Genomic DNA, 26,793 nt, shown 5'->3' with positions numbered 1-26,793 from the left:
GTTTGTCGCTGTGCCCTAGGCTGGTCCCTCTCCTGCCCATCCTCCACACGGCTGCCTGGCTCATCTGTCTAAAGGCACGTCTGTAGGAGTTGTCCTGCTTAAAACCATGTGGCAACAGGCCATCACCTACAGGCTGGAGCCTGGACTTGGAGCAATGCACGAGGGGTTCTGCCTGGCACGTCAGGCCACAGTGACAGTCCTGCCGTTCTTAGGACCCTGCACGTGTCCTGTTGGGGCCCATGTCCTTCCTGCTCTTCCCTCTGCCTGGGAAGCTCCCCGTTACCAATATGGCCGAAGTCTGTCTCCTCAGGACTCAGCGGAACTTCTGCATGTCCTGCACGAGCCAGTGTGGGCTTTCATCCTTTCTAGGAGCTTCCCCTCTAGAGACCTCTGTCTCTGCGCTTAGACCACAAGGTATGTGTCTCCTTCAGGGCAGGGACTGGTAATCATCAATGAGAGCCATGGGGTGAATGCTAATTCTTCTTTTGTAAAATAGGAACAAAGTCAACCCTGTCGGACTGAAAGGCAATGATGATGTCAGGTGCTTATTAGCATGTGCCTGGCCTATAACAGATCCTCAGGGGATATTAGCATCTTTTCTCTCCATCCCTGCTGCCTGTGTGACTGGAGAGAAACCTTCCCCAGGCATCCCCACACTAGCTCATTTGCTGGAGTGTTTCCTCCTGAGCTGTTCTAGACTCGGAGGCAGAAGCCCTCTGTTTATTTCTCTTTTACACCACCGTGAGCAAGTTAACGTCTCCAAACCTCAGCCTTCCCCTCTGTAAAGTGAGGGTCATTTTGCCCAGTTTCCTCATAGCTCTTTCGTGAGGGTTAAATGAGATACCACATAGAAGGCTACGTAAATTGCCAAGTGCGTGTACAGATAGGCGGCATTTGGACCCAGAAGGCAGTGAGAAGGGTGCCACAAGCCCCTTGGTCAGGGCTCCTTGCTGGTAGAATCTCCCACTTGGCGCTGCTGTTCTTGGTTGAATCTGGTGCCTCCATCCCCAGGTCTCAGTGGAAAACCTGCCATGTCTGCCTTTTCCGTAGGCACCCGGCCCTTTGGCATTGCATCAGTGTGAGAGATAACGGGCGGCAGCTGCTGTTCCTGAGTCTTCTGTCTCCCTGGAGAGGCATTTAACCACGTGCGTCAGCTGTGGGAATGACAAATCACTTCTCCACAAGGAGCTCTGTCTAACCAACCCAGTTGGAATCACCCTTGTTCGTGCGATTGTTAGCAATTTACCCTGTTTCCTTAACCACTAACCAAGTTGACAAGATTTGGCATTCTCCTTTGCCACTGTTAATAGTCTCATCACCCGAGGGCTTGTTAAATAGGTGGAGTGCACACCCTGCATTTGCCCTGAAAACAGTCATTCTGAGCTGTTCCTCCTCACGTAGCTTCTGTCCTGAGCTGCCAGAGCCCCGGGCCTTTGCTCCTCTCTTTTTAGAGACCGTGGTAGGGAGAGCGTGGACTCTGGGCTGCAGAGTCCCTGGCTTGCGTCTCTGCGTGGCTGGGACTTGTGTCCTGAGTAACTTAATCACCCCTGGCTGCAGGTGGCTGTGAGGCTGAGGGAAGTCAGTATCCCCGCTTTCCGTTCCCTCCAGCCAGCTCAGCCCTTCCTAAGACATCCCAGGCTCTTCTCTCTTCAGCTCCTCACGGAGGTGGGGCTCCTGCCTTTGCTGTGTGCTCAGGCCTCCAGGGCAGCCCTGCCACCTGCAGCCTTTCTGCAAGGGGACCTCACTGGAAGGGGCACTCTCCAAGCAGCTTGGACACAGAACTCATCTCATGTCCTTGTTCACAGCCACGTCAGCCTCTGCTTCATTTTATCATTTGTGGACCCAGGTAGGTCTTTGTTCATCCTGGCCCCAGGAAGAGCTGGAAGAGAAGACAGTTTGAATAGTTCTGGGTATATATGGGTCGTTAATATTTTAAAATTTGACTGGTAGCTCCTCAGTTGTTTGAGCCATTTCGTGGAAGAACCAGGAAAGGACAGGGAGGTAATGGTTTCATTTCATTTAGGTGATACTGATACCCAAACATCAGACACGCAAGAATCAACTGTAGAGTTCAAAACTAACAATGACAGTAAGTCTACAGTAAGTGTTAGTTGTTGTGTAACAGGTACTGTTCTAAGCGTTTGGCCTATAGTGACTCACTTAATCGTTGCAATTACTTTATGAAGAGGAGTGTCAGTATCTTGCCCAAGGTCACACAGTCAGTAAACGGCTAGGATTCCAGTTCCGGAACCCAGGCTCTTGACCGCTATACTGTCTCAAAGGCAGACAAGTCACCACCAAGTCACCTCAGTTGAGATTATCTGCTGGTTGGACATGTGTTACTGCAGAGTGCAGCCTTGACCTCTCTGTTGGGCTTCTCCGTGCACAGAGTCCACATCGTCTGTACTTGTTCTCCTGTTAAAACTGGCCGCATCCCATCCCCCCTTCTCTGAAGCTGCTGGTTGAGCCAGTCTGCTCAGGTAGGAACTTCCAAAGCAAGCTGTCCCCCCCCCCCCCCCCCCGGTCCTCAGCTAGGCTTTGCGACGTCAGTTGGTACAGCTGTGGAGACAGCTGATAAAACAGGGTCAGGCTGCTTAAGGAGACAGTGAGAGCAGGGTCCCCGAGGGAGGCTGCCTGCTCGCTTGAAAGAGCAAAGACCTAGAAGTCCACGTGCATCGTCTGAGGCTTGCGGGCACGTGGGTTGCTTTGTCCCTCCCTCCCTGCACTGAAAGACTAAGAGGCGGTCCTGGTGAAAGCTACTCGACAGAAGAGGGTTTCTGAGCCTACAAAAAACTTGCCTTCTCTGGATGGTGTAAAAGCCGCTTATTGAACAGGAGGCTTAAGGGGCTGAGGCCATGAGGGATCACCGTCGTGTCTGGCTTGGTTCAGGTTTAAGCTCCCAAACCCAGGCCTGCTTCGGGTTGGCTAGTGTCCACCTGGTATGCGGCTTACACCTGAAGTTTCTCTCCCACCTGGGGAGCTGGGTGTGGGCTGTCTTTTAAGCACTGGACTTTGTGGTCAAAATAGAAAGTCTGGCTCCCCTGGCTGGGATTTTTGAAAGAGTGACAGGTTGCTAACAGCCGAGTAGGCTGCTAGGCGCCGCTTCCAGATGAGGGCCCTGTTTGGATGGGCTCTAGGGCAGCGCGCTGCCTTTCCTTGCCAGTGACCCTATGGATCTGGAGCCCTGGTTTGACTTTTCTTCTCAGCACTTTCTGTCTTCTGGTCAACGCTACCTCTCCCCCAGTTTTCTCTTTTACAGAAATCCTTTCTTTAAGCCCTATTAGATTTCTTGGCTTGCGCATCTGGTCTTCATTTAGCTGGGATGACACTTAATTTAAGTAAGAGTTTGGCTGCCTTTAAACTGAACAACGTCACCCTGTTGAGGGCCCAGTGGGGAGTCAGTAGCCAGATTGTTTATTGAAAGAGATCATATTGATTTATTATTTTAATTTAAATCCATTTCCAGACACCCCTGCATTTAAGTGCATTAAAAGGGCACTCAGACTGCTCATTTAAGAATCCAGTGCGCTCGTCTCCAGAGGGAGAGAGGAGTACTCTCGAGCATATAGGTAGGACCACTGTATATGTGTGGCATGCATCCATCTGACCTCACGGAGGCAGAGCTGCAGGGCTCTCCCTGTCCACCCAGCACACTGTGTCTGGACTGGCATGAGACCTGTCATGTCTCTGCTCCAAAGCCTTCAGTGGCTCCCCACTGCCTATGAATGAATTAGGAGTTCTCAGCTGGTGGTCAGGGGCTTCCCCAGGCTGGCTTCACTGTGGGGGGAATTCCCTGCCGGTCCAGTGGTTAAGACTGTGTGTGCGCTTCCAATGCAGGGGGCTCGGGTTCGATCCCTGTTCAGCGAACTAAGATCCCACATGCCGTGCGGCCAAACAACAACAAAACAAAAACCCCTTTATTTTCCATCATTGCCCAAGTCTCTGGCCGCACTGAGTTTCCTACTAGTCTTCAGACATGCGGTGCCCTGTTTGTCCTGCCTTCTGCCTTTATGTTCTTCCCTTTCTCTGGAATTCCCTCCCTTTCTTACCAGGTCTCATTGTTCAAGGCCCATTTCCAATGAATACCTTTGCCATGAAATCTTTTTCTGATTCCTTTCAGCTGTAGCACCCCCATTTGAACTGAGCCACCCTCTCTGTATCTCCTCAGGTATTTTGGCCTGCTTTATATTATACTTATTCTTATTAAATTGGACTGCCTGAGAGTAGTGACCCTGTGTGGGTCACATGTGCTCCCAACAGAATGGAACTCGGCAACTGGAGTAGTAACTAACATTTCCTGAGTGCTTTCTCTGTGCCGGTTCTAAGCACTGCACATACTCAACTCAGTAATCCTCACAAAAGCTTTCGGAGATAGATGCTGTGTTTAGTCCCGTTTTACAGATAAGATAACTGGGGTATAGAGAGGCTATGTAATTTTTCTTAGGCCACCTAGCTAGCAAGTGGCAGAGCTGAGGTTCTGTATTAATTGGGGTTCTCCAAAGAAACAGAACCAATAGGATACGTGTGTGTGTGTGTCTCTCTCTCTCTCTCTCTCTCTCTCTCTCTCTCTCTCTCTCTCTCTGTGTGTGTGTGTGTGTGTGTGTATGTATAGAAAGAGACTTACGATGAAGGGTTGGCTTATGCAATTATGGGGACTGAGAAGTCCCATCATTTGCCATCTTCAAGCTGGAGGACCAGGAAAGCTGGTGGTATAATTCCAGTCCAAACCTGAAGGCCCGAGAACCCAGGGAGCCCATGGTATAAGTCCAGGTCTGAGTCCAAAGGCCCAAGAGTCAGGAGTGCCGATGTCTGGGGCAGGAGAAGATGGATGTCTCAGCTCAAGCAGAGCAAATTTGCCCTTCCTCCACCTTTTTGTTCTGTTTGGAATCTCAACAGATTGGATGGTGCCGAACCACATTGGTGAGGTGAATCTTCTTTACTCATTCTACCAATTCAAATGCTAACCTCTTCTGGAAACAACCTCACAGACACACCCAGAAATCATGTTTTACCAGCTCTCTGGGCTACCCTTAGCCCAGTCCAGCTGACATATAAGATAAACTCTCACAGGTTTCCACTCAGACTGTCTGCCTTCCTGGTCCAGGCTCTCTATGACTTTGCTACGTGGCCTGTTTCATAGCAGGTACTTGATTAATACATGTTTACTAAGAAAAATTGTACTGAACTCCAGAGACGTAAGTGAGCAGGGATAAATTAGTTTAAAAACAAGGAACAGGAAGAAGTAAAATTAGAATCAGCAGGCAGAAAGAGAAGGGGGAGAGCTAAGAAGGAAGGAACAGAAGAGAGAGGAACACAGAAGGTTGAGCTAATCGAAGCTTGGGGCTCATGCTTTTGGAATCAGGTTCAAGGGGTGCGGGGTGACCGCACACTGAGGCAGACACAGGGATTGTCAGTTGCTATGCCTGGACCCTGGCACGCCTGGCACAGTCACCACACATGCTCCAGGTGTGACTTACAGCTTTTACCAAAAGAGATAGATGGGGGGGTGGGGGGGGTGGAAGCAGATATCAAGCTCTCCAAGCTTACTGGTGGGGAAACTGAGGCCCAGAAAGGTTGTGACTTGCCCTGGATCCCACTGTAGCAGCGGTGCTGACTGGAATTCTGGCCCCTGGTTCTTTCTGCTTTGTTTTCAGGCTTTGTAGAGAGTAACAGATGAATTTCTCTCACCCTTACTATTGCTGGAAAGGGTCGTTTAAGGTATGTGGGGCTGCTTCTCCCCATCTTTATTCTGTCTGCATCTCTTAGATGATGCATGTTTCCCTGTCCCTACAACTTCTACTTTGGTCTAGGCCCCAGGTATCTCTTGCCTAATGTGTTGTGGTCTTCTTGCACTGGGCTTCTGTACTTAGTTTCTATTGCAGCCAGAGTTGTGTTCGCTACTCCTTGTCTTAACTGTCCCTACCCCTAAACTCAGAGCCTTCTGGTTCTAAGGATCCTGCAAGTGAGCTCTTAGACGATCGCCATTTTAAGGTCTTTCGTTAGAATTCTCCACCCTTTCTCTTTGAACTCACCTCCTTCCACTCACCACTCAATATGAGCCTCCACTTTTTGGCCCCCACTCTTCCTCTGAGAGTTCATTCCATCCCGTGGCCTCTCCCCTCTCCTCTCCTGTTGTGCCTCTTCTCGAGGCCTTATCACAATCAGCTGTGCCAGTCTCTTCTCCACGGAGCACTCCCAGTGCAGTGAAGGAAGGTTGATGGCATTCTTCCACGTCACCCTTTTTGGGTGATACATTTCTTCCTTATAACTCCTTAATCCTTTATATGGGAAGATGTCGTTTCCAAGGGGCCCGCTTACCAGCCCTGAGGTGGAGGCTTCAGCCAGTGGGCTGTTTGATAGTGTCACACGGGAAGACACATGCTCAGTGGGAGAAACTTCCTCGGGCCTTACTCAACCTACTCACTGCCCTTTACCCAGCACAAACAAGACCTCTTTATAAAGCCAACCAGGAGCTCAAGTTGAGAATGAACCCGTGATAGACTGTGGAGGAGAGGAAACCCAAGTGTCCACCGATAAATGGCAGCTAAAGGTAGACATATGTTGTGCCAGTTCTCAAGAAGGAAGAATAAATCTTAAGTTCTCACATTTCCTGGACAGCAGCGTAGCTGTAGCAATAGAAATATACATCATGAGATCCTGGCTTTGTCTGAATTTAGACAAATGAGTCATGGAGACTGAGACTTCCCTGTGGTAACATATAAACCCTTGAGAGAAGAAATTGACTCTTTATCTCCTTTATTGAAGAATGGTGTTAGAAACCAAGATCTGGGTGCTGGGTGTACATGTTGCTACTGGGGTATCTTTGCTTCCAGCCCTCTCAGCTGATAGAGCAAGGAAATATGTGTGTGTGTGCTAACTCTTGTATGTACACATGTTTATCAAGGTTTATGTAACCATCTGTATCTGTATTAAGCTAAACGTAAATTCATACCGTATCTCCAAATCTAATGTGAATCATTCTAGCCTCCTCCCTTTGCTTATCTATAACTTCCTCTTCCAACAGGCTGAGAGAGAGAGAACCGGCTCCCATCAGCCGTTTACTTAGTTGTTCAATTCCAGTGTAGTGTTTTAAGAATTGTTAACCCACACCCCCGTGGGAAACAGTTTTGACAGCTAGTGTACATTAACTGTACTTAACGTACAGTTCCTTTTGTTTTTAGTTTTATAGACATTCCTCACTTCCAACTATATTACTTTGGTCAGCACCTTAACCCCCACCTCCTTAAGTGAGGTTGCTTCATCCATTTGTAATACATTTAGATTCTTCTGTCACAGTTTGCATTCTATCCTGGAATTTCCCCTTTTCTCTCATCCTAAATGATTTTCAAAAGTATGTACACATTAAGGTTTAACTCTTGTGCTGTAAAGTTCTCTGGGTTTTTGACAAACGCTTAATGTCTTGTATTTACCTTTACAGTAGCATACAGAATAATTTCACCACTTTAAGTAATCCTCCCGTGTTTCACCTGTTCAACTCCCTCTACTCCCAAACCCTGGTGACGGCTGATATGGATACTGTCTCTATAGCCTTGCCTTTTTCAGAATGTCATGTGATTGGATTCATACTGGCTCCTTTCATGTAACAAGATGCATTTAAGATTCGTCCGTGTCTTTCTGAGGATTGATAGATCACTTTTTATTGCTGAATAGTATTCCACAGTCTGGGTGTACATAGTCTGTTCATACATTCACCACTCATCCCTTCATCCAATCAATGTCCTTCATCGAGGGACATCTTGGTTTCTTCCAGAGGCTGGTGATTATGAATAAAGCTACTATAAACATTAACCTGCAGGTTTTTGTATGGACGTAAGTTTCACATCAGCTGGATAAATACCTAGAGGAATGTGCCTCATTGGAATAGCTTGCTTTCAGCGTCTGCCTCCCCCTAGTTCCACCTGGACGATATCAGCACACTCTGAAAATTGACTAGTTCTCTCGCTGTGCTCTCTGTGTACTGACCAGCTTTTTCCTTTGTCTATAAGTGGTAAGCATTGCCACCCCTGTTGCTGAGAATTTTTTTTTTAATTGGAAAGTGATATGGGAGAGAAGGGTGATTATGTGATTTGGTGCAGCCCTGGAGTCGGGGTTTGGCTGAGCCCTGAGAATTACTCCATTGTGTTGAATAGCAGCTTAACCCTGATCTCTGAAAGCTGCTTTCACTTTACCTGGGTGTGTCAGTAAGCGCCAGTAATGTGGGGAGTTTGCTACAGCCAGCGATTCACCCTGTGTGACTTGGGAAGGGGGCTGGCCCATGCATGGTCCTTTCAGGTGTTTGGGTCAAGTTGGGGTAGCAAGTCTGTTTTACAGGTAGGTGGGCTGTGCTCCCTGGTTACTGTCTGGTATTCAAGTCACTGGGATGAAGGTGTGGTCAGTGTACACTGTGTACACTCTGGTCAGTGTAGTCCAGCCTCCCTCCCAGTTTACCCGAACCTTGATTTGCAGGCAGGTTGCTGGCCTGTGGAAGTTTTGGGTTTAGACATCCTGAGTTCACCTACTCTTTTTTTAAAAACTATTTTTATTTATTTATTTATTTATTTTTGGCCGTGTTGGGTCTTCGTGGCTGCATGTGGGCTTTCTCTTGTTGTGGTGAGCTGGGGCTACTCTTCGTTGCGGTGCGTGGGCTTCTCACTGCGGTGGCTTCTCTTGCTGCGGAGCACGGGCTCTAGGCGCGGGGGCTTCAGTAGTTGTGGCACGCGAGCACGGTAGTTGTGGTTCGTGGGCTTAGTTGCTCCACGGAATGTGGGATCTTCCCGGGCCAGGGCCCAAACCCGTGTCCCCTGCGTTGGCAGGTGGATTCTTAACCACTGTGCCACCAGGGAAGTCCCCACCTACTCTTTTAATTTCATTTTTAAAAGACATTGGCTGATTACCTGCCACATGGCAGACATTGTGCTATTTTTTAAATATATTATTTAATCCATTTAACAACCTTATGAGGTAGGGTTTTCCATTTTTATAGATGAGGAAACTGAGGCTGAGGAGGGTTAGCTAACAAGTGACAGAGTTGGCCTTTTAACCGAGCTCTCTTGGTGTCGGTAGTTTCTCAGTGCAACACGCCATCTCTGAAGAGAAGCATGGTGGAGAAGATGGCATCTACGCAGCTGGAGAGGGTGGAGCAGAGCATCTTCCCAGGTTCACCAGGGATGCGTGTCAGCTTATGAACAGCAGAAGGAAGGGTAGTTCCTTTACATGTGAGAGGCAAAAGCACCTTGCCCAGGTGCTTTTACTCTCCCAGGATGCTAGGCCTACTCTGGTCTATTTAGAGGTAAATTGTTTTCATTCTGGAAATCGTCAAACGTGTAAAAAGTAGAGAGTCTAGTAGAGTTGCTCTTATACTTACCCATACTTACTGTATGTCAGATTCTAGGATTATCAGGATTTTGCAATTCTTGCTTTCTCTGTTCTTTTGTAGTTTGCTTTTGTTTTTTATTTGTACTTTTTCTTTTTTGGCTGGAGTATTTCAAAACAATATTTATGATAACAGATTTACTGTTGGTTCATCTCCCTGATCTGTGTGGCATCTCTCTTTCCTTTGGATGAATTTCCTACTATTGTGTATCATGTGGTGGTTGGTTATTTATTTTACTTACAAATTTTTATATTTCCATATCCTAAGCACATGCCATGCCCTTTTCTAAGTTCTTTACAAATATTAACCTGTTTGCTCTTCATTGCAGTCTTATGAAGTAGATATTTTTTTTCTTTTGCAGAGATTTAGAGGTTTTAGAGTTTTTTTTTTTAAGAGATTTTTTTTTTTTTATTTGGAGATGATGAAACCGAGGCACAGAAAGGTCGAGTAACCTGCTTGAGTCATGCATGCAGTGGTCTAGCTGGCCTTCAAATTCAGATTGTGTGGTTTCTTTTTCTTTTCTTTTTTGTAAAATTTATGTCTTTTATTTCCTGTTTTTACTGAGATGCAATTGACATACAGCTCTGTATAAGTTTGTTATACCACGTAATGACCTGACATACATATACTGTGAAGTGATTGCCACAGTATATTTAGTTAACATTCATTTCCTCGTATAGATTGTGTGGTTTCATAATCTGTGCTCTTCATCGCCATCCTGTACTAGAAATATGATTAACTCAAAAGCCATTACTGTTGTCTGTTCCCTAGTACTGCTAAGATACAGGAAGGAAAAAACTAGCTCCTGGCCTCCAAATGCTCCCAGTGTGGTTGGGAGAAGCACCTGGAGACCAGTAGCTGTAGCACAGAGGGGTAAATGTTGTAATAATTATATGTAAGATTCAGTGAGAGTGTGAAAGATGGATCATGCAGGACCTCCTAGGGAAGTCAAGGTCGGCTTCACAGAGGCTGTGATCCTGAATCTCAGGTCAGAAGGATGGCTGAGGCGGAGGAAATTCAGGCAGAGGGGGTCTTCTGGGCCTCAAGGTGAGAATACAGGGAGGGCTGGAGAGAGATGGATGTGGCATTGGACGTCTCGGGTACTACAGTCGTGAAGGCACTGACTTGCCTGCTGAAAAGCTTTGACTGTATCCTGCTGCTGGTGGGGAGCTACTGATGGATTTCAAGCAGAGAAGAAACATGGTGACGGTGTGCGCGTTAACTAAGCTCTCTCTAGGGGCATTGAAGGGGGTAGATTGGGAGAGAGCATGACTGGATGCCGTTTCGGTAGTGCTGGCAAGAAATGCTGGGGTCTAAACCAGAGTCTTGACTGAGGGAACGGAGAGGATGGATCTGAGAGGTGAGGACTAAGGGATCCCTGTTACGCAAGTGTTCATTATCTGAATTTCTGAATTATGGGGTTCCCTAGGAAACCAACGGTGGTCATAACATTAAATCTTTACTAACAGATTGATCACTTATAAAAATGGTCCAAGTGGTGAATGTACCCTAAAGTGACCCCCCAGTGCCTCTTGCCCTCATATAAACCCCTCCGTGATTGTCACATCATATTAGACGCTGTTTTAGGAGACTGGAGCAAGATTGTCTCCTGCAGACTTTGAAGACGTGAACTGCCGTGTTTGGGGAGGGGGTGTTTATGTGGAAAGGAACCGTGGGAAGCTTCTAGGAGCTGCAAGTGACACCCAACTGCTGGCCAGAGAGAAAATGGGGGCCTCAGTCCCATAACTTCAGGGAACTGAATTCTGCCAACTGTGTGAGCTTTGAAGGGGACCCCAAGCTCCAGAATGAAACACAGCCTGGTTGATGGCGTGATGACCTGTGAGACCCTGGGCAGAGGACTCGGGTAAGCAGTGCCTGGACTCCTGACCCAAGGAAACAGGCAGATACTAAATGTGTTGTCTTAAGCTGAGAGTTTTGTGGTAATTTGTTACACAGCAGTAGGACACTAAGAGTTCCCTTTCAGTTATCTTCCATCTAACACTCACATCTGCTGTTGTCCATCCTCGAGGTCTGTCAGCCAGTGTTTGGCTTTCAGATATGGCAGTACCATGCAATTTCCATGCAAATATATTTCAGAGTGAAATTGCAAATCTTTCAAAAGGTGTAGGATTATGGATAGTCAATAAAAGGATTGCTGGAGCACTGCTCAAACCATTCTACAGACAAATGAGGACCAAGCAGGGTTAGACCCGCTCATAATTGGTGAGAAAAACAACCAGCATGCTGACAAGAAACCAGTCTCAAAATAGAAGGATTAGAATATCTTTGACTATTAAGAGGCTCCTTTGAGAAAATGCAAGCCTTTAAATAATTTTTGCAGAGATTACCGCTTGTATAGTAGTGCTGTGTGAAAGTCAGAGGGGATGTGAAGGATGTCATGTTTTTGTGCAGTTTTGCTGCAATAAAAGGGGGAAATTACAACAATAAATCAATAATTAATGAACTCTTAGTCCAATCTAAGAATTAATGCAAAATTCAATATAACTTAAATGTTTCACATTTTATATAATGCTTTACATTTTAAGTAAGCTTATTTGTATGATTTTTTACTTCATTTGAAAAGATTGTCTTGGTCTGCTCTTTTATTTTTTTCACTATTTGCTGTGAAGGTTGGTTCCCATTTTCAGTACTAGCTGCCCCTGTGATGTTACCCTGCTGTGCACATTGGGACAGGTAGCATAGCCTTCTACCTCTGATTTTCAATAGTAGTGAGCATTTTCCCCTACCTCCCAGGGCTGCTAGGATCACTAGTAAGAGGATTATTGTGTAATTTCTAAAGTAACATTTTTGCATATGTACACACAATATAAAAGCCAAATATAATAATGAAGAATGTCATGGGATTTGTGATTTAAAAAATACGAAACCTTATGTGTGCACATTCAGGAAAGAATTCATGTGTATCACCCACTTCCGTACTTTGGATTCAGATTTTAATTCTGAACCTTTGGCTGACACCTCCTTTCTCCTCTTCCAGGGGACACTGAGGTTCTGAGGTTACCAAGATGAGCCTGGAGCACATCCTAAAAGGGGCTGAACTTAATGATTAGCTGTGGCCTGGGGGGCAGAAAAGCAAATTCTTTACTCCTCCTCTTTCTTTCATAGTTGCTTTTCTTAACTTTTTGTTTACTTATATATTTACTTGCAAGCTTTAAAATAACACTGGTAATTATGACATCAAGATAGGGTAGGCCTGGTGTGATGGGTCTATATCCAACCCCATTTGTTCAAGACCTCAAGAAACACAGTGAAACTGCATTCTGGTTGGCACCATGTTATAATGTACGTCACTGGGCAGAAATCCTAATGTCACTGTGCTTGGTTCTGAGACGTTGTGATTGTCTCCTACAAATGAGTGTTTAAAACCTGTGAGATGTTTCTACAGAGCACTGAGTTATTTTTAAATAATGACTTCTGTGTTTTTGGATGTAAAACCTGATTCACATTTATTATATAAAAGTTTTTAGAAAAATGAAGGGAAAAAGAAAACAATTTGCCAGTAATCCCACTGGCCAGAAATAGCCACCGTAAAGCCTGTTGGTGTCTCTCTTCTAGATTGTAATTTTAGCAAAAATGAAATATCTCTAACAATAATGAGATCTTGTAGAAGGTGTATTTTTTTTTACTTAATATTTTATAAGATTAATGTCATTGAATAATCCTTTACAGCATTGTTTCTTTTTTTAAAAGTTTTATTTATTTATTTATCTATTTTTGGCTGTGTTGGGTCTTCATTTCTGTGCGAGGGTTTTCTCCAGTTGTGGAGAGCAGGGGCCACTCTTCATCGTGGTGCGCGGGCTTCTCACTGTCACGGCCTCTCCCGTTGCGGAGCACAGGCTCCAGACGCGCAGGCTCAGTAGTTGTGGCTCACGGGCTTAGTTGCTCCGCAGCATGTGGGATCTTCATAGACCAGGGCTCGAACCCGTGTCTCCTGCACTGGCAGGTGGATTCTTAACCACTGTGCCACCAGGGAAGCCCTACAGCATCATTTTTAATGGCTGAATGTATTTACATTCTAGTAGATGGATATAGTGTAATTTATTTAACCAGGCCCTCATTGTTTGACATTTAACTTGTTTCTAGCTTCTCACAGGTCACTGTCAGCATCCTTGTAGTTATGTCATTGAATACATTCAGAATTATTCCTTTAGAATAAATTACTAAATGGAATTGCTGCATTTAATGGTATGTAGCTTCTAAGGCTTTGGCTACATATATTGCCAGATTGCACCCCCTCCTCCCAAATATGGTACCCTTTGAGTATAATAAGAGTGTGCTGGGGCTCTCCACTGCTCTCTTCGATGTGCAGAAATATGTTATAGACGTGTGAAGCTAGTTGAAGAGAGGACGGACGTTGGGGTAGTTCATGGAAATACAGGTCACTGCTGGTGAGCTGGAATCTGATTCAGAGTGGCCTTCCAGTTGCAGCAGGCGTCCAGAGCCCATGACCAGTTGCCTGCTGCCCTGATTTAAAATTTCCTGATGTCTGAGATGCCATGTGATGTGTTGGACAGAAGGCAGGCTGTGTATGCTCCTGCCTGATTGAGCTACACTCATGCAGCCATGCAGAGATCAGAAATAAGAAAGCATTGGGAAGAGTTCCCAGGGCCACTTGAATATATGGTAAATGCGGTATAACATCTCTTGTTATCATCCCTGGCTTGCCATTCTTACCTTGAGGAGCCCTCTTCCCGGCAGGGGGAACTAGCAGTAGCCCAACATCGCAACCAATTTAATCACCCATTGATTTCCTGTCTGTCTGGTGGAGAAAGGGGCCAGACTCATGAAAACTGGGCCTGATTCTTGCTCATGTTAAGGACCTCAACAGAAACGGCCTCTGGTAATGTCAAAGGCATGCTGGAGTTTTCAGATAAAAGATGCTATTTTGTAAAAGCAAGTGATGCCCTTTGCGATCAGTTTGCAAATTATCTGTGGCTTGCTGGGAAACTTGCTCAGGATTCTGTTCCACACACTTCTGCTTGATGAGAGAATTCTTCCTATGTTTCTGTTGCTGGAGTTGGGCCCATATGCAGTCTCTTCATGGGCCATTTTCAAAATGCTTGATTAATGCTCTACTGTTAATGTCCCTTATAAGACCTGGACCACTTGATTTATTGAAATGGAATTTTTAGAATGCAGGGGTAGCACTCATGTTCGTTGCACGTCCTGAGACCCAACTGCAGCAGACGTTGAGAATGGCTAAATTTTGTTTCAACTTTGGTGCAATAGAGCAATCTGCCTGGCAACTATTAAATCTTTGGAAAGAATGACAGAAGTGGTGTGAACATGGGCTGCGTGTGTAGTGGTATTATATGCCATCCTTGAAGTGCAGGAAGTTTAGTTGAACGATACCAGTGTGATAAACATTCCCATTTTTCTTCAAATGTTGAATAGTTGGCTGATACTAAGATTATTTGAGTATTTTCCATAAGTTTGTATTTGCATCATAATATGTGTTGTGATGTTTATAGCACATCATTTTACCTGACAATAGAATGTCTAAGAATGGTCTTTTACGTATTGATTATTTTAGTTATTAATAAGTACCCAGAAATTATCACTTGGAATTGCCATTATAAGAAGCCAAGATATCATCCCTATCTATGCAGACTTCATCTATTTGAAACACGGAAAAAATTTAAGGTGCTCATTAAGTTCTAATGATTTATTACAGAAAAGCTGACATATTTTTGTCAGTGCTCTGCTAATTCTTATTTTAAGCAAACTAATTTTCTATAATTTAGATGCAAAAGAACATGCCTTTGCATACAGAGCCAGGTTTCTCATACGTAAAGAGTTGGACTGTGCCCGGTGTTTCAACAAATACTCATTTGATCAACAAATATTTGAGTATCCCTATCTGACGGTATTCTAGGAATTGGGAAACAGATGGATGAGGTCTCTCTTCTCATGGAACTTGTGTTCAAGTGGGGAAGACTCATTATAATACAACAGTATAATAAGGTGATATCAGACGGTGGTAAGTCCTGTGAATAAAATAAAAGGGGCCATGTGACCAAGAGCGACCCTGGGGGAGGTTGGGGTGATCATACTTCGGAGGTGACCGGGAAGGCCTTTCCGAAGAGGTGTAATTCAAGTTAAGGCCTGAACGTTGATGAAGAGCTAGCCATGCCAAGATCTGTTTATGGCTGAGGGATCAGCAAGGACAAGATTGAGAGGCAAAAATGGGCTTGGCCTCTTCCAGCAACAGAAGGAAAATTCACATAGAGCGTGGTGGGTGAGAGTGACCTGACGTGTGATTGGAGAGGTGGGCAGGCCCAGATCATGGAGGGCCTTTCAGGCTGTGGCTAGTAAGGAGTTTCTCAACATTTTATAATCCAGGCCTCTTAGTTGACAGCCAATGAGGTTTTGTGGAGTTTTACTTTTTGTAATTGGTATTACACAAATCATGTAACTTTGACAGTACCTGCCTTACCTTCCCACCCTTCTCACCAATTCCATGTACAACATACTTCATCTCTTTCCTGTGGTAGCCCTGCAGATATCTGGTTCCCCAATCTCTCCAGGCTAACATCTTTAGTTTTATCAGCCGTCCTTTCCTGCTTGGATGGATTCTTCAACCCTAGGGTTTCTCTCTTCTCTGAACACATATTTTCTGAGAACTTCAGGAATTGGTAAAATTTTGGTGGTGTGATGGTCAGAATGGCCATCATCAAAAAATCTACAAACAATAAATGCTGGAGAGGGTGTGGAGAAAAGGGAACACTCTTGCACTGTTGGTGGGAATGTGAATTGGTACAGCCGCTATGGAGAACAGTATGGAGGTTCCTTAAAAAACTAAAAATAGAACTACCGTATGACCCAGGAATCCCACTACTGGGCATAGACCCAGAGAAAACCATAATTCAAAAAGAGTCATGTACCACAATGTTCATTGCAGCTCTGTTTACAATAGCCAGGACATGGCAGCAACCTAAGTGTCCACTGACAGATGAATGGGTAAAGAAGATGTGGCACATATATACAATGGAATATTACTCAACCATAAAAGGAAATGAAATTGAGTTATTTGTAGTGAGGTGGGTGGATCTAGAGTCTGTCATACAGAGTGAAGTAAGTCAGAAAGAGAAAAACAAATACTATATGCTAACACATATATGGAATCTAAAAAAAAGAAGGTTCTGAAGAACCTAGGGGCAGGACAGGAATAAAGATGCAGACGTAGAGAATGGACTTGAGGACACAGGGAAGGGGAAGGGTAAGCTGGGACGAAGTGAGAGAGTGGCACGGACATATATACACTACCGGATGTAAAATAGATAGCTAGTGGGAAGCAGCCACATGGCACAGGGAGATCAGCTCAGTGCTTTGTGACCACCTAGAGGGGTGGGATGGGGCAGGGGAGGGAGATGCAAGAGGGAGGGGATATGGGGATATATGTATGCATATAGCTGATTCACTTTGTTATAAAGCAGAAACTAACACACCATTGCAAAGCAATTATACTCCAATAAAGGTGTTAAGAAAAATAAAAATAAATAATAAATAAAAAATTTGGTGGTGTGAGGAGGGCAGCGGAAGAGTGGTAAGATATTAGGGTACGCAAAGTCAAGGGTTTTGAAAGCAGTGTCTGTTTCCAGAAGTGAGGAATCCCTATTGTGTTGCTTTTCTGGAGTCCTGAATGAGGAGGGGCCCTGCATTGGGACCCCCAATCTGACAAAATGTGACAGTTGTTCCCCTGTCAAGACCATCTACCACCCCGTAACTGAGCTTGCTCATATCAGCATTATTTAAATCAGCTCTTCTCTGGGCTTCAGTTTGATGTTCTTTTAGCATTTCAGTGTGCCCGTACCAGTGACGCTTTCATACAACATTGAGTTTGGGAAGTACCCCTCAGTTTCTTAAGAGACAGGCACTGCTCTGAGAGTCTTTCCGTCCACTGTCCTCTACTTCAGCTTGCTAACTGGCTTCCTCCCTGGGTAGTGTTTTTCACGATTCTCTTCGGAGCATTCTTTTCCTGGGGGTCTTTCTTGCTTGAGAGAGTTTTCTGCATAATGCACTGTAGTGTAGAGGTCTGGTGGGGGCAGCCACCTGGCTTTTTCTTTCTGTTTCCTCTCCGCAGCCCATAGATCTTGCTATTATGAGGTTCCGTCCACCAGCCGCTTGCTGCTGGCCCAGTGTGGAGGTACAGTGGGAGAAGATTCCTGTGGTCCCCTGGGACTCTTTTTATGTATTGGTTGATTTACTGAGTTGCTTGAGGAGCTGTGTTTAGGCTGGCAGAGGAAGATAAGGAATTCCAGGAATTCTTTGCTGCTTTCTCCCAGATAGCTGGCTAAATTCCCTTCCCCTTCCTCCTCCATTAAAGAGGCCTGGGGGCAAGAGAGTTGAGCTCAGATTGATCCTGTAATTGACCTGTTTATGTTTGTCACTGACTCTTTTTTTTAAAATTCATGCTCGTGCCTAATTCGAGATTTTCTGCTATTTCTTTCTGTTTTTTTTTTTGAAGATGTTGGGGGTAGGAGCTTATTAATTAATTAATTAATTTTGGCTGTGTTGGGTCTGTCGTTTCTGTGCGAGGGCTTTCTCTAGTTGCGGCAAGCGGGGGCCACTCTTCGTCGCGGTGCGGCCTCTCTTGTTGCGGAGCACAGGCTCCAGACTCAAGCTCAGTACTTGTGGCTCACGGGCCTAGTTACTCCGCGGCATGTGGGATCCTCCCAGACCAGGGCTCGAACCCGTGTCCCCTGCATTAGCAGGCAGATTCTCAACCACTGCTCCACCAGGGAAGCCTGTCACTGACTCTTGATCCTTCTGATCAAGATGATTTATCGGCCCACTAATTTTAATAATGATAATAATTATTGTTGTTGCAATTATACCACTTATTTAGCCTAGCCATTACCCTGTTCATTTAGAATTAGGTAATGTAGACCAAATTGCTTGCATAGATCCTGGCTTGGTGTTCAACTAACAGGTGTACTGCTACTCATATGGGGGTGATTGTCTCCTTAAAGTTGCAGGGGTTATTTGGGGTTTTTAGTCAGTGACAGCTTTTTTGGTCTCCCAACTCTGTATCCTGGATTACTTGAATGGTCTAGGCCAGTGGTTCTCAAAGTGTGGTCCCCAGACTATCAAGCAGCAGACTCACCTGGGAGCTTGTTAGAAATGCAGTGTCTCAGGCCCTACCTAAGATCTACTGAACCAGAAACTCTGGGGTGGAGGCCCAGCAAGCTCTTATAACAAGCCTTTAGGTGATTCTGATGTATGATCAAGTTTAAGAGCTGCTGGTCTGGGCCATCAACTTCACTTCTTTTTTCCAGGGATATGTCTCAGACTCTAGTGTGAAAAGTTGCTACTCTTCAGATGATTTGGTTGAACCTGGGCGGAGTCTCAGGAGAGGTTCTGAAAGGAGAATGTGTGGTTTTGTTTGGGTGATTAGCTGGTTTAAAGGAAGACCTTTTGAGCGTAGCATAAGACCTGGTGGGGGAGGCTTGGAGTTGAAGTGGAAAGATTAGCAGAAGGCCATTGGGGATTGTAAATTCAGAACAAGGAGTACAAGTGACACTTGTGTTAGGGAGCCAGGCTAAGAGGCTCGATGACTGCCTTCACCCTCACAGAAAGGATGTCTCCTGCCGTGCAGCTGTGGCAGTGTGTCTTTAGGCCAAGGTTGCCCGTCTCTGGTCTGTGCCTCTATGGGCAATGCATGTCTGCTCATCTCAGTTTCTCTGTACTTTCACTAATGGCCAATCCCCCCACCCCTCCTTTTTTCCAATTTATTTATTTATTTATTTTTGGCTGTCTTGGGTCTTCGTTGCTGCATGCGGGCTTTCTCTAGTGGCGAGCAGGGGCTACTCTTCGTTGCGGTGCACGGCCTTCACATTGCGTTGGCTTCGTGGCTTCTCTTGTTGTGGAGCACGGGCTCTAGGCGCGGGCTTCAGTAGTTGCAGCATATGGGCTTAGTAGTTGTGGCTCGCGGGCTGTAGGGCGCAGGCTCAGTAGTTGTGGCGCACGGGCTTAGCTGCTCCGCGGCATGTGGGATCTTCCTGGACCAGGGCTCGAACCCGTGTCCCCTGCATTGACAGGCGGATTCTTAACCGCTGCGCTACCAGGGAAGCCCCCAGTTCCCCTTTTGATTTGGGTCTGTGTAAAAATGGAGAGAGATTTTTAAATAATTGAATCTGGTTCTAGTCAGGTTTACTAGCCTTAGCAGCTTTCTCTTTTTCCTTAGGTGATTTTGTGTCTTTCTACGTGCATCTGATATGTGTTTGATTTTTAAGTTAAATGCTCAGCAGGAGACTGGATATGCTTATTAACACCTTTTTGCCCGCCTCCCTTATACAGACTAAGGAAGAGACTTGAGAAGGGATCTGGTCCAGTCTCCTGATTGCAGCCAGACCCTCTTAATGTCCCACTCTGATCCCTGGTGAGTAACTAGGATGTGCCCATATGCAAGGAACCGACAGCCTCTGCTGAGAAATTCCTGTGATGAGAGAGCTCACCACATCAGGAGATGTTGCAGGAAGGTTCTGACAGTTAAAGGTTTTCCTTATCTGCTACTGAAAAAATGACTATCAGCCTGTAAGGAAATACCTAAGTGCCTAAGAAGTAGTCCTGACGTGGCCGGAAAGCAGCTGAAGTTGGGAGCCTGGATTGTCCTATAAGAATGGGCGGCTCTAGATGCCCTGTATTAAATTCCACTTAGCAGTAGGTTGTCTGTTTTGAAATATCAGAAGGGTGACACTTCAAGCCTCTCCTATCCTGAAGTGGAGGTAAGCTGGCATGATGGGAGATAAGATTCTGGGCCGTTTTGTACTGTAGTATGTCTCAGTGCCCTGGCTTAAAGGGAAGAGCCCAAGCCACTTGTAGCTGATAGGCCTGCGGACTTGCTGAAAAGCCTGTAGAAGAGATAAAGCAGGAATGGCCTGAGGGTTAGAAAGGGAACTAGACAAAACGATTCAGGCCTGAGCAGAGGGAGGAGGGTGTTCAAGAATTTGTGCCGATGGATAACTGTATGCTTCCTTTTCTCTTTACCATTTACTAACTGTCTGTTTTGTTGAATAGCAGCCAGAAGACTCTAAATTCTTTTGTCTGCCATCTGAATAATTTAGTTGGGTTGGCTATTCCCTTCCCGGACAATTCCCTAAAGAATCTCTCCTGATTTCAGAGGGGCCAGGGAAAAGGGACGCTTCTCAGAAATCAAGCCAGATCTTTTCTGTTTCTTCCTGACCCGTTTTCCAAAGCCTGGGACCCTTCTTTTCTCACCACCCCCGCTCCCGACTGTATTAGATTCTGCTACTTTATTTTCCATTTCTAGATGGATGTTTCTTTTCTTTCTTTCTAATTAAGAAATTACCTTGCCATCTGAGCTATTGGCAAGTATTTGCCAGAAGATCCAAGGCAAATCTGCCAACTTACTGGAGCATGGCACAGCTGCTAGGACCGCCCATCTCACAGAGTCTGCAGAGATGCGGGGCTGTCACTTCAACAAGTGTCAGATATACACACTCTGCACGCAGAGCTTCCCATGCATAGCCTTAAATAAATATCCCAGAAGGATCTGCTCTGTTTCTCATCTCTGACTCCCTTTTCCATCTCCATATGTTTTTGAAACATGATTTACCAACTTCCCATCACCACCTACCTAGACCCCTATATATTCCCTCTCTTCTCCCTCTCCAGTGAAAGAACCAAAGCATCCTTTACTGCTTTAATAGAGCAGATAGTATATTCCCTTGCCCATGACCAGTTTCCAAGAGTGTTCTGCCCAGCCTGGCAGAGAGCCTGGTTGGTTCATCTCTGTAGGTCATGGGGTCTGGATTGGTTTGGGAACCCCTCTCTGACTGAGAAGAGGCTCCCCGACATATTGAACTAACTTTCAGTGCTGGCTGTACCCTTTTTGTTTTGAGACCTTTCTCAAAGGGCACTGTGGTTTCTCCTTCCTTGTTGGAAGTTCTGTATCTGTGGAAAAGTTCCCTGTAACCTTTCAAGGTTTGTACTCTGTTCCAAAGGGGCTCCTGGAAATGAAAGTGGTCTTTTTTAAATTAAATGATCTCACAGATGATCAAAAGGAACGCATAAAAACTGTACCGTGGGGTTGGCAAAGTTGTCAGTGTTCTCTTTACCTTTGGTCTGGGCTCATAGGTCTGAGACAGTGTCTCACCAACAGCCCTTGGCTCTCGTTGGGGATTGGGGCTGGAGAGACACAGAGGGGAGGCAGTAGGGGGATATTAATGCTTTGAGGAAGTCTAACTTCTTTTTTTGTATCTTAGGAGAGGTATTTGAATTCGAGTTGAGACATTCAGTCCTGAAGAAGTGAGCTTGCAGAAACTGGATTTGATGTCCAGCATTATCTTGGAGGGTTTGACCAGTGGGTCGCTTGGGTGTGTGTTACCTGATTGATGCTAGGTGGCTTGTCTGCGTTGGAATTGCTCGTGGCTAGTACTAGAGGGAGTGCCAGAGATGGTATTCTCTGAACACAGGCTGCCACTTAGCAGTTCTGTGATCTTTGTGAAGATTTGCTTCTTCTCTGGTTGAAAAGAGGTGGGAGCAGTGACTAGGGGGTTCTCTGAGGATTAAATGAGTACTAAGTATAGTGCTTGGCATGTGGTAGGTGTTCAGTAAATGGAAGTTTCCATTAAGAATAACAGTATTGATAATATTAATACCAATATGGCTATTTTTCTTAACAGCATGAGGTTGGTGCCCCATCTTTACTGTCCCATAAGTCCCTTGTTCTCATGGCACTTATCACTCTGTCCTGTAATTGCCAGTGTACTTGCGGTTTCTCTGGGAGGCCATATGCCTAGGTCCTTGAAACTGCTGTCACGTTTACATTGTATCCCAGCACCTCCAGCGCCTGTGGAGATGTACTGGTACCTGTACTGTACCAGTACACTGCCTGGCACATAGAACGGGCTCACTAGGTACCAAATAAAACATGAACGAACTCTTCTAGTTGACTTTCAAAAATGCATTCCCATACTTCCCATTCCCCTACTCTGCAGCGTGTCTCCTGTACTTCATGCAGGCTCGGTGCCTATCTGAGCTCTTCCTGCTTCCCCAGTGACCATATTAGTTGCCATTTCCTTTATCCACACCTGCCCTCTTGTTGTGAAATACTGTGCATCTTCTCTGTTGCCATTCTGCATCCTTTTTTTCCCTTCCTGTGTTCCTTCTCTTCCATGATACATTCCCACCCACTCCAGCCCACGTTCATCCCATTCATGCAGTCCTGTTCCCTTTATAGCCTGTAAAGCCTTGTTGTTCTTGAATTTTTGTGTGATAGCTTTATCTTTCCAACTAGATTGTCAGCTTCTTGAGAGCAACCATATGTTTATTGTGTCTGTCTAGTACAGGTTCTAGACCAGGGCCTGCTACATAATTGCTTCTAAATAAAAAGTAAGCCATTGTCAGAATACCTATATGAATTAGGCTGTTGGACCAAAGGGGTAAATGAGATAAGAATGTCTTTGCTGATGGAACACAGTCTTTGTAGTTAGTTGTGCAAATATGGGGGTCGAGGACGGGTACCAGCACCTAAATTTTGTGTTAAGTTATGGGTTTTCTGTACTCTGTCTTCCCAATTCCTATTTCTGCATTTTCCAGTCAGTTCTTCTCCTGAATGGGACTTGGGTGTGTCCTCTAAGAATTGTAAACTGTGATATTTAGGCCAGTTGTAATGAAACGAAACCTGGCTCTCATTTGGCAGTGTTCTCGTTCAGGGAATTGTAGAACTGAAGTGCTGAAAGGACCTGAATCTTCTCTTAGGTTTATGATCCTGCTGTCTTCCTCAGGTGCTGGGTCTTCACTGTCTTTCCTCCTGATTATTTTATTTTTACAGAATTTGAAGAGTTCACACTTCTTTAAAGGTATGAAGGAAAATGTAAAATTTAAGCTTGTCTACTGTCTCTGGGGAGGAAGGTAACATGTTTCGGTGGTGATAAAGGAAATGGCAATGGCTAATGGTAACATCGAGGTTTGCCATTTATTTAGTGGGTTTTATTTATCCATGCTGTGTTCATTTCTTCATTAGCTTTATTACCAAGCTGTTTCGCTATGGAACTATGATTGGTTGCTTCATTCAATGTTTTTTTGCGGCTAGAGGTCCAGTGGAGAACTCTGTGGGGGGGGGGGGTTTCAGGAGATGTGGTGTGCAGCACATAGTAGGTGCTTTGTCAGTGTTTGGGAATGGATGCATGCAAATGGAAGACATGCCCTGCAGGAATGTGCAGCCTGGGCTGGGACTGCAGTGAAGCAGCATGTGAGGGTTGGGGAGAGTGAGGGGTAGAGGGCACTAGTTCCCGAGAGGGAGCCAGCCTTTGTGAAAAAAGAACAGGAAGGAGATGCTGGAGGAGCATCCCATCACCACATGGATGGTGGAAGACAACCTATAGTAGAAATAAATGTGTTTTGAAGAAATGCCATATAGTATTCTATTATAGTGGATAAATATTTAAATAATTATAAATTTTACAGACTGACAACAGGGCCGTTTGGAGGGAGCAGACTGCCTGGCATTTAGCAGACGGTCAGTAAACATTTATTGAGTGAATAGATTCAGGGCAGAGTGGGGCTGGAGGCCCCAGGGTTTTTGTTCCTCTTTTTCTTTTTCAAACCCAACCCACTGCTGGTTCAGGCAGGAGCTTTTCATTTTCCATCTGTAACCAGATGAAAATTGTGAAGAGTGGTTAAAAGAGTTTATTGGTAGTTCTCTTTTTTTCTCATTCCATTGTGAGTAAGTAAGGCCATGTACTGTGTGGACGTTTACTGGCAGGTCCATAAAACACACGTTTTTGAGGGCAGAGTCCATGTCTTTGAGTAATAATTAACTGCTAATGGCATTGTCTTTGGTGCTGTATGGTAAACAATCAAGAAATAGCCTGTCTTCAATGAGAGTTTTCAGGCCAATGCAAAGACCACACACAGACAAACCTGGATAGTGGTATTTTGACTAAATACAAGCAGAAACAAAAGGGAAGAAATACTGCTGGTTTTGTGTTGCCATGTTTAATTGCATGATGGTGTCGGCTTCCCTTGAAATTCCTCATGCCTGGTGGAGGGCACGCAGATAATGGTGAGAAGGGCAGAACAGAGGCTCTTGGCTGCTGGGTTTTCAACTGTAGCTGAATCTCCCTTGGGAGTTTTCAGGTCTGAGTCTCTGTTAAATGGAGCAAGTGGATTGAGCCTGGTTTGTCCTTAAAATAAGTCTCTAAGAATTAAGTAAAAGCACTGCGTGCTTTTCAGTTGGAAGCCTGCGGAGAAAGAGCCTGGGAACACAGACTTTAGAAGTCAGGCAGTTTAGAGTTCCTCTTCCACAGCCCTCCTTCAGGCTCAGGAGAGGGGAAATGTCTTGTTTAGGGTCACTGAGGGCTAGGCCTAAAGACTGGGTCTGCTGTATTTTCCTGCCTGGGCTCCTTCTACCACTAGGTGCCAGCTGTCTGGAATGTCACTTTTCTGAGCGAGGAAGCAGAGATGCCTGGCCTGAGCGTGCATTGCAGGACTGCAGGATTGAGCGCGCTTAACTTTCCTGGTCGTCTCCTGCCTGGGGTCACGCCGTCCTCAGGTTAACTTGTGTTCTGGGGCTGCTTTTCGGGCCTCTGAGGGAGAGAGCTTCACAGCATGGGCATTGCAGTGCGAGGAGGACAGGTTGCTCATTAGCCTCACCTAGAATGTGCCCTGAGGCAAGGTGGCTCTACTTGTACCCTCTCCTGCTGGCTGCAGGGCAGGGTGGGGAGGCGTTATGGGACCCCACAGCCTGAGAGCTTTGGTGCTGCCTGCTCTGGGGTTGACCTGGAAGGCATTGTAAGGAGATGGTGAGGGAGGAATGAGCAAAGGGATGTAGGAGAGAGTGGGCTGTCCTGATGCTCTTTTAGGGGCTTAGGGAGGGAGCCAGGCAGACAGTGACTTTTTTTTTTTTTTTTTTTTTTTTTTTTTGCGGTACGCGGGCCTCTCACTGCTGTGGCCTCTCCCGTTGCGGAGCACAGGCTCCGGACGCGCAGGCTCAGCGGCCATGGCTCACCCAGCTGCTCCGCGGCATGTGGGACCCTCCCGCACCGGGGCACGAACCCATGTCCCCTGCATCAGCAGGCGGATTCTCAACCACTGTGCCACCAGGGAAGCCCCAGACAGTGACATTTTAAATACAGACTGAGTTGTCAGGCCTATAATTTTCCCAATGGTCCTCCTTATTTTCTAGTCTTCCGAGTCATCTGCCTATGACTTGGAGGTGCTGAGACTTAAAATTTCTGATCTTTGTAATATCCTGTCAGTCTAACCTTTTGTGATTTTGCCCTGGGGGTGAACAGAGGGCAGGAGCCAGCTCCTTGTCATCACTGAAATGTCCCTGCAGTGGCATGTGAATCAGATTTCAGATCTGTTTTTAAGAAACTTGAAACAAAAGTCAACCCCAGAAGAACCCTGAAGGTGCTGCAATGTTCTGGGTGGTCCTTGCTGACCTGACTGAGAAGATGGACCTCAGGAGGACCTGGGAACCACTCATGTTTCTCCCTGAGGCTCTGGAAGCAGGGACATCAGCCTGATATTTGTTGGTATCAGTATGCAGCAAATCTCCAAGTGATTCTGTTGCCTCGGATTCAGATTTAATTCGCTCATTCTTAAGTTGATTTTATTGATGTAATATTTATTGAGAGCCTTCCCTATGCCTTGCTTTTTGCTGGCATTGGAGATAAAATGGCAAGCTGGGCACACTCAGTGCCTGTCTTGGGAGCTTAGTGTGTAGAGGCTGGAGGAGACTGTCTGGACCAACACCCTCACCGACTGTCCCCCCCCCCCCCGCCCATTTAGATGTGGCCTCTGAGGCCAGAGAAGAAGAAGTGACTTACCCACAGTCTTAGGGTTTGGGGCCTTGTTTTCTCAGCTAAACAGTAAACAGCTGGAGGGCAGGATCAGGTTTTGTTCTTCTGCATGTGATACCCTGCAAGTAATAGCCACTCAGCAAATATAGATTGATTGATTAAATATGGCAGAGATGTTCCTTAGCACTCCCCTTAGTTGTACTGCTTCCTCATCGCTGGGTGAGTTTCAGTCCTGTGCCCTACAGGCTGGTGGTTTAGTACACCCTCACTGTGTCTCACCACAAATGCAGCTTTAGGTTACATTTGACCATCAGATCTCCTAGAATCGGCTTCTGAAATTATGTGTTTGAGCCTGAGGCAGGAGGAGACCAGTGGGAGATTTTACTCTCCTAATGGAGTCTTGCAAAGATATCCCTTAAAGGCTGGGAGAAGGAAACAGCACCATTTATTTTTAGCCTTTCTGCTGCGCTGCTCTGTGCTAGTGGCTTCCTCACACTGCGCTTGTTTTATTTAGTCCGTTAAACCTTCGTAAGGATCGATAGGTGGTGTGATCCTGATGTTGCTAAGGATAAACAAGAGCTAACTGACAGGCGCGCTGAAGCCTGTGTCACTGTGCCTTCCAACATT

General features: G+C 45.7%; 1 protein-coding gene across 6 annotated transcripts in view; it reads left to right on the top strand.

The window, feature by feature from the left end:
• The window catches only part of CUNH1orf226 (chromosome unknown C1orf226 homolog), a 306,178-nt gene that overhangs the window by 94,708 nt on the left and 184,677 nt on the right, over window positions 1-26,793 (top strand). The window contains exon 1 of one of the 6 annotated variants that reach the window (XM_029229291.1): window positions 19,707-19,775. The exons of the other annotated variants lie outside the window; for them this stretch is intronic. The gene's annotated coding sequence lies outside the window, so the exon portion shown is untranslated. Of the gene's footprint in view, window positions 1-19,706; window positions 19,776-26,793 lie in introns of those variants that run through there. 6 annotated transcript variants of the gene reach the window in all.

Source organism: Monodon monoceros, unplaced genomic scaffold (assembly GCF_005190385.1).
Source record: "Monodon monoceros isolate NGI ecotype Baffin Bay Population unplaced genomic scaffold, NGI_Narwhal_1 Super_Scaffold_18, whole genome shotgun sequence".
Classification (NCBI taxonomy): Eukaryota; Metazoa; Chordata; class Mammalia; order Artiodactyla; family Monodontidae; genus Monodon; species Monodon monoceros.
Note: the sequence above shows the minus strand (reverse complement) of the source record. Positions and strands in the feature narration are given on the sequence as shown.